The sequence below is a fragment of the Littorina saxatilis genome, linkage group LG2, assembly GCF_037325665.1.
Source record: "Littorina saxatilis isolate snail1 linkage group LG2, US_GU_Lsax_2.0, whole genome shotgun sequence".
Taxonomy (NCBI): domain Eukaryota; kingdom Metazoa; phylum Mollusca; class Gastropoda; order Littorinimorpha; family Littorinidae; genus Littorina; species Littorina saxatilis.
The window spans coordinates 42,106,441-42,113,940 of record NC_090246.1 but is presented as its reverse complement, the minus strand read 5'-3'; the positions used below and the strand labels follow the sequence as shown (position 1 = coordinate 42,113,940).

The 7,500-nt window shown below is 38.4% G+C and overlaps 1 protein-coding gene across 1 annotated transcript in view; it reads right to left on the bottom strand.

The window, feature by feature from the left end:
• The window catches only part of LOC138959030 (sensorin-A-like), a 51,099-nt gene that overhangs the window by 43,505 nt on the left and 94 nt on the right, over window positions 1-7,500 (bottom strand). The window contains exon 1 of the mRNA XM_070330395.1: window positions 7,033-7,500. This exon is cut by the window's right edge and continues 94 nt beyond it. The gene's annotated coding sequence lies outside the window, so the exon portion shown is untranslated. The remainder of the gene's footprint in view (window positions 1-7,032) is intronic.

Here is a 7,500-nt window from a genome sequence, read left to right as displayed (position 1 = left end):
GAGATAAGAAATTAACATTTTCGCCTTCGAGTGTGTTTGTCCATGCGTTTTCCTTGTCACTTTTTCGACGTAATTGCTTGTTTACAAGAGGCGATGGGGAAATGCGCACATAATAATGTGAGGCACACTACGCGTAGATGCCTAACGTTTCTGAACTAGACAAATCTATTAAATGCATACATGCCTTATCACATAATGCTTCTCTTCTTGTCAGACAAACCGATGAGTCAGCCTCCTAGTCAGCTTGTAATGTCCGATGTTACTTGAAATAAATAAGAAGCGTTCTGCAATTTAATCGCAGAATTGTAGCCAAGTGGCGTACCCAATCTCTTTGTGTAATTATCTCCTGCCCGACCCAGTTGCCTCCCCTGTCTATTATCTTCCCCTGACCCAAGTTTGTGTCTCCCGCTAGGATTATTGTGTGTTGTAGCTAGTGGTAGGTGTGTATGGAGGCTGGTTTCTTATTGGTTGATTGTTTGAACGAGAGCGCGCGTGAGTCAGAATAATAGCGTGGGCTAGAATAGTACCCGGTGTGATTTCGAAGTGTGAAGACGTGTCAGTGTGCGTATCTTGGATTGTGATGTTTTAGTTGTAGTTGAACGATGTTTGTGTTTCTGTAATAATCAATGCAAGTAGTGTAGTTTGGGCCATTATAACTGTATTTTGGCGAAGGAGTGATTCGAGGATTGTTTAGAGAGACTTTGTGTGTGTGTTCAGTTGAACAAACGTTTTAGAGCTGGGTTTATATCAGCGAAGTGACTTTCGACCGGGATCGTAATTCAAGTTCCGACGAGTTGTGTGCGGCTGTATATTGAGGAAGGAACTACACTGCTTTCTGGTGTACGTTAAATAAAAGTCACGTTATCGCAACCTCTGTCTTGGCGTCTCATTTATGCTTCCTGGCCTATTTTCCCCCTTCCACTCCACCCTATCACAGAATTAACGTTGATAATAACTTTCGCATCTGTTTAACGAATTACTTCATAGTTGGTGTACATTAACTTCAGCATAGTAGCTCAGTTAGTTCACAAAGTTGTTTTTTTGTTTTTGTTTGTTTGTTTTGTTGTTGTTGTTTTTTTTAGCTCAAATGGTTTTGACCTCTGTACTTTTTCCAAAAATGTTTCCAAATTTGGGTATCGACTCAACAGTAGGAGGATTCACATTGAGCGGTAGCCACTCTCGCCCAATGTAATCCCTCTAGCTTGTTACCTTTGGGGTCATCTGAAGGAATTAGCATGTAAAAACAACCTTTGACAATCGGTGACTTGAAGACAGCAGTCACAGACAGGATGACTCTATTTCCAACACTCAATATAATGTAGACATTGTTAGCTTTTTTATGGGTGGCATTTGTTTGGGGTCTTTTATTATGATCATCAGTTATATAAATGAAAACAGAGTTCGACAGTCTCTTCGGAGTCAGTTTCCCAAGTCTTTGACCGTCATGTTATGACAGAAACAGAATTTCAAAACGCTGCTTTGTACAGTGAAAGTATTGTGCTGCGTGCTGTCATAATGCAGTTAAATGGAACCTCTGGATTTGAAGCAGTGTTTTTGCGGGTCAAGTCACTGTACATAACTTTTGTGTACGCGTTGAGGAGATACGTTGACATGCAAACCGGGAAGTATTTTAGTTGCTTTTGTTGCTGGTGCTCTGTTTTTCTTTTTAATGAAGCATAAAAGCTCAAAATAGTCGACCTCCTGTTCACGCCCACTCAGCCCCGATGTTAACACATTCTTCATTAGCTAGACCTGCGCTGTTGTCTTTGTGTTCACTCAGGAATAGAGAAGAGGTACTAAACTTAGCACACAAACATAATTGCGACAAGTTTAGCACCCTAATTTAATGCATTAATTCCCGCGTCATTTCATTGAAACTGTCATTGCCATTGACTTGATGTATTGTTTACTGCTAGCTTGTATATTTCGTGTGCTATGCTATTCCAGCTGGTGCAGGTGTCGATCGCATGAGCGGTCAAAAACGGGAGGTTTTGCGTCAATTTTGAGGGGTGCCATAACAAAAAGCGCTGAATAAGGAATGAATGGCCTTTCCAGTCATATTACTGGTTGTATAATGAACTGCCTTATCACGAAGATCTGCACTCAAACACATCTGCCCGGTAGTTTGACTACGGGTAGTATAGGTTGCATTCAATCGAACCTGGGAGAAAAATGAGAACCAAAGCAAGGCTGCCAGAAAAAGAAGTCCCGTCGAATCGTGTGATAAAATTGTGACGCCTTGAAAAATATCAGGCCGTGTGCATAAAATGCATACACATTTCGCATTCCAGATTTTGCACAAGGGAGAAGTACCACGGTTTCTCAAAAAAAGATAGCATACTGTTATGTTTGCGACAAAATTATACCGCAGGAAGACCAGACCAAGAAGAACAATATCGAGATTCCTCAGTGTTGGATGCAATAGCGTAGCTGTTTATAAACTATGACTGAGTAATACGTACCCGTTAAAGAAAAAACATTGAAATATGTCGCTGTGTTCGCTTACTGGCTCATTTTGTGTGGTTTCTTTCCTTTCTGAAGCTTGAAACACTACCGAGAGACCGCAGTCATTTCAACCCCAGGTTGGTCCTCAAATCAGTCACTTTACCGTGTCTCTCAGTTCCACCAAAAAATGGCTCTAAAAGGAACATATCCTCATTACATAGTAACACTTTAATATTATGCAGCTCTTCAGGGAGACTACGACTGTGAGCTTGAATAAATAGCATCAGCCAAAATTCAAAATTCAGACTGGAAAATCACTCTCAATCCTAATTTTTAATGTCTCCCAGACATAAATGCGTATCAAATCAGATCAAATCAAATGAAATCAAATACAATGAAAGTTATTTTACGTGGGTTGTGACATTACCATTACAAACAACATTTTTTCAACCAGCCCTCGCCCAGAGAGAATATGCCACAATAGAATGCTATATCACACGTATGTGTATTAACAGATACATGTTTCTTTTTTGCAGTTTTCCTATATAATAGAAAAGTGGAGTTTTTGATATTAATACAGTGCTTAAAGATGCCATGCAGGTCACAGTATTGCTGAAGCAACGAGTTGTCTTTTTGTCGCAATTTACGATAAAAACAGTCAAGGTATCTATTCTGAAATTGGAAGTGCAACATTTACATTTGGGAAAGAATGTTTTCAACCGAGTTTTTGATTTGGCTACTACAATCATGATTGGAAGTCGTGACATCACTAACTTGGATTTTTTCATGCCAACTTTCCTCAAAGCAAACTTCGGTGACGTCTTTGATTCTACTTTTTTTTTCCTTATTTTTAAAACTGCAATTATTCCAGGACCAACTTGCCAATTTGTTAGACCTTGGGTTTCAAAGTCCACAAGTCGGTTTTGGTTTTGTTTTCATTGTCATGAATTATGAGGAAAAAAGGTTTCCCTCACCGCAACTCTTTGGCTTCTAAATTCCAAATTCGTAACACAAAATTCGAGAGACTGCACCCCATACAAGGAAACCTGAAAAATGTCATGCGAAGTCTCCCTCTAAGTGTTGCGTTGCGACCTGACGCAATGAAGGCCGATTTCATTACGTTTCCAGCGATTTAAAATAGCTGATAGGTGAGGATTTTTTCTCTATCGGGGGTGGGGGTGGGGGCTAACACGACTTCTCTACGCTTTGGAATGATCAGAAACAGAGGTGCTGTTATCCTTCAAAGTTTGGTCCGCTCATCTTATGTGATGCTGTTAATCAACAGAAGAGAGACACAGACAGACAGACAGGCTAGCATAGCAGACAGGCAAGACACGCAAGCGCACGCACAATCCACGCTCACCGCACCACCACCTAAAGTTACGACACAACTGGTATGTGAACAAAGAATAACATTTATATCTTGATAAATGCCAGTACACAATATGCATACAGACAATGACAATGACAAATTTGATGAGGGCAATATAAAAATGAATGGTTTGATTTGTACTTCCAAACCGCGCCCTGAAAAAGAAACTACACTTAAAACAAAACAAAACTTAAAAAAGACAAAGAAAAGTTACATGTGAGGTTGCAAGAACACACATAGTAAAATAAAGTAAATGCATTCTGTCTGTGACGGGCAGTTTAAAGCAAATACGTTCTCGAATTTACATTTCGGGGCGACTGACTTAAATGTGTATTCCCTTAAAGTTACCGTGCTTGACACATCCAGGTGGACGGACCTCTCGGGGTTTTCAGTCATGCCTCAGGATCCATTTTAAATAATACAAAGTTTCATTGACCTTGCAAGGAGTCGAAAACATCGCAATTTAGTCCTCGATCAGGCTCATATTGTTATGCACGTGATCTAATTACGTCAAAAGTCTACATGGAAGTCTAATTAGTCTCGACGAGAGGGATAATTCTTTCTATCTTCGGTACTTTACGTAAAGTAATTGTGTTTGATTACGGAAGAAAATTGTAAACATGGTAATTCGGTCCATTTTGACATACCGCACACAGCCTCCAGCCCCAGAACGTGATCACGGGAAATGTTTATTACATTTGGCGGAAGATGTGAACTGACAAGTCGCATAAAGTTTCGTTTGGCTGGCAACACTAAAGGTATGTGTAGTCATCTGTGAGATAGTTGTGTACATCTTAACTGTTCATATCGTAATCTGCAACAAAACGACAAATCGTTGCTTCAGCAATGCTGCGACCTGCACTGCATCTTTATAAGCACTGTATTAATATGAAAATAACCACCTCCAATTTTGGATAATATAAGAAAACTTAAAAAAAGAATAATGGATCTGTTAATACACATACGCGCGCATGTGTATGTATGTATGTATGTATGTATGTATGTATGTATGTATGTATGTATGTATGTATGTTTGTATGTTTGTATGTATATATGAATGTATGTATGTATTAATGTATGTATGTAATGTGTGTGTGAATGTATGTGTGTGTGTGTTGGGGGGGGGGGTGTGGTTCATGTTTGCGTGGAGGCCAAGATCCTTATTTAACATTATTTTTGATAGCTTTTGCCAGGCTTATTCGCTGCCGAAAGAGTTAAAGACATTATTGTCTTTCTTGTTGTTTTTTATATCATTATTTTCTGATTTTCTTAAGTTTACCCTGCATTATCTCTCCAGCCTCAATCTTCTTAGCTTTTGAAGGTTCTCTGTTCGAAAAACATTGTTCCATAAAGCCAGGTTTATACACTGCAAATTGAAACAAAGATCGCTCAATACTTGCTCGCTTTGCCACGAGTATTCGTTTGGTGAACAGGATTAAAGGCGGTATCAAAGGCTGATGTATGAACTGCCATGTTCGGCTGACACACACACACACACACACACACACACACACACACACACACACACACACACACACACACACACACACAAAACCACCAGAAGAAAAATAATTGAATAAAAAATCTATTGATGAAAGGAAATAGACTTGATAGTTGCAAAAATAGTGTGTTACTGACTTTAACTGGAGTTGGAGTTGTATGTTTTTAATTTGGGGTAGTTAAGAACCGCCCCAAAATAGAATTAAGGAGACAAATTAAGGAAAAATGTTATATTATTAAAATACAAATATTTCAAACAAGTAGAGAGGACCTCAAAGCCTTTTTTGAATTTATGGAATCAGATTTTTCTCAGTTATGTTTGAAATAACTTTTTTAAGCTTCATTTATGCTTTCTTAATAAATCAGAAAAAAATTGCTTGGAGAGGAAACAATATATTTTAAATACCATATACCATAAAATACTGGATAAGAACTTTTTCGCGTGGTCAGCTGAATCTTGCTTACTTCCAAACATTAAGTAAAGATGCTAACTAATGTGAAAAATGCATGACAATAACTGCGTGATGCACTCAACAAGCAGTTGGTAGATATTTCTAACTTGTTCACCTGGAGTTTCGCGATCGGAGTCCATTCAGGAGTCCCTGCAGGAATAGTCTTCTCCTTTAAACACGAAGAATTTCGATTATAAAGTTACATGTTCGCCACATGAGGGAAAGAGGACAATTACCTCTTCAAAGCTACTAGTTTTTATTGGAAATAATGTGGCATTTCTGCTTGATTAATCTCATGGACGAATTGCATCTTAGAGACGCCATTTCAAAGACAGAGTACAGTCACTCAGAAAACTGGAATCACGATTTTTCACTGGCCTTAAAAGACATTTTGGCAAAGTGAGACAAGGAGAGAGCGATAGAGGGAGACAGTTTACGCAGTTCGTGTCCTAACAGTCATGAAAACGAAGATTGTTTCTTCTTCTTTGCCGTTCTATTCTCATTTCTTGTTTTTATTATTATTAATTTTGTAATAAATGTAAATGCCGTCTGATGTTAATATTAATGTTATGATCATTTTGTTTTTGTTTTGTTTTTAACTTAATGAAAAAGAAAAGTCGGGAAAATGCAGTTCATGAAAGAAAACAATGCGAAATAAACAAATCTCATTCGTGTGTATTTTGTTGTTTAATACTTAAAAAAAATATATAAGAGACATATTTCTGCACGGTACTTGAAGCAATACACAAAGCATCAGTTATAGTATATACCCTTTCTCCGGGATGCGGAAAGTTACCAGTTTATTCAATAAACATCACCCCCCCCCCCAAAAAAAAAAAAGAAGAAGTTTAAAGTCAAGGGGAGAGGGAGGGGGGGGGGGGGGGGCATAATCAACATTGTACAAATATTTTTAGCAATTAAGCATGTGCAAGTAAGATCATACAAAGGTTTCCAGCATCTTCAGAAAACAGTGACATAATTTACAGCGCGTGTTACTTCTTGTGCACTCTCGGAGGCGCATGAGCGCGTTTACACGTGTGCGTTTATACAGGTATGCATCTGTTTCATCTAGCGATGGAGCACGCAGAGAAAACATTTACATAAAAACACACAGATTTCAATAGGATTCAAAAACACTGTTTCAGTGGGGGCAGAAGAACTGAATAATGTTGACGATGAAAGGACTTAACTTTTTTTTAAAGTCATTATACACTTACCTGCATGTAGACGATCAAAGTAATTTTAAAGTAATTACACACTCACCTTTGAAATTAGAAGTTCAAAACGTTGAATAGGGCTAGATGTGCACAACCCTTGTCAGACTGGAAGAAGACGTAGGTGCTCTGTCTTCAGATGGCAAGTATTTTGGTTTTATTACTGTAAATGTTTGTTGGTGTTTTTTACTTTTTTGTTACTCCTTTTCAGCTTTTTTACATTTATTTAATCTTTCACGGAGTAGTTAACACTGAGTTTCTTTTTATTTAAATCTGTATTTTCTTTCTAGTTCTTTTTTTTTTTGCTCTTTGAATTAGTTACAAAATGAACAAGGTTTAACAAAACTCTATAGCCTTGTGTCGAAAAAAACTTGACTGTCTTCTCCTGACTCGCACCAGACAAGCGTAACCCACTGAAAGAACGTGGTTAAGCAGTGCGCGTGTATTTCACGAAAGAGCTCTCTCTCTTTCCGGCAGCGACGCCGAGCGCATGGCACTTTCGAGGGCTTGAATCGAG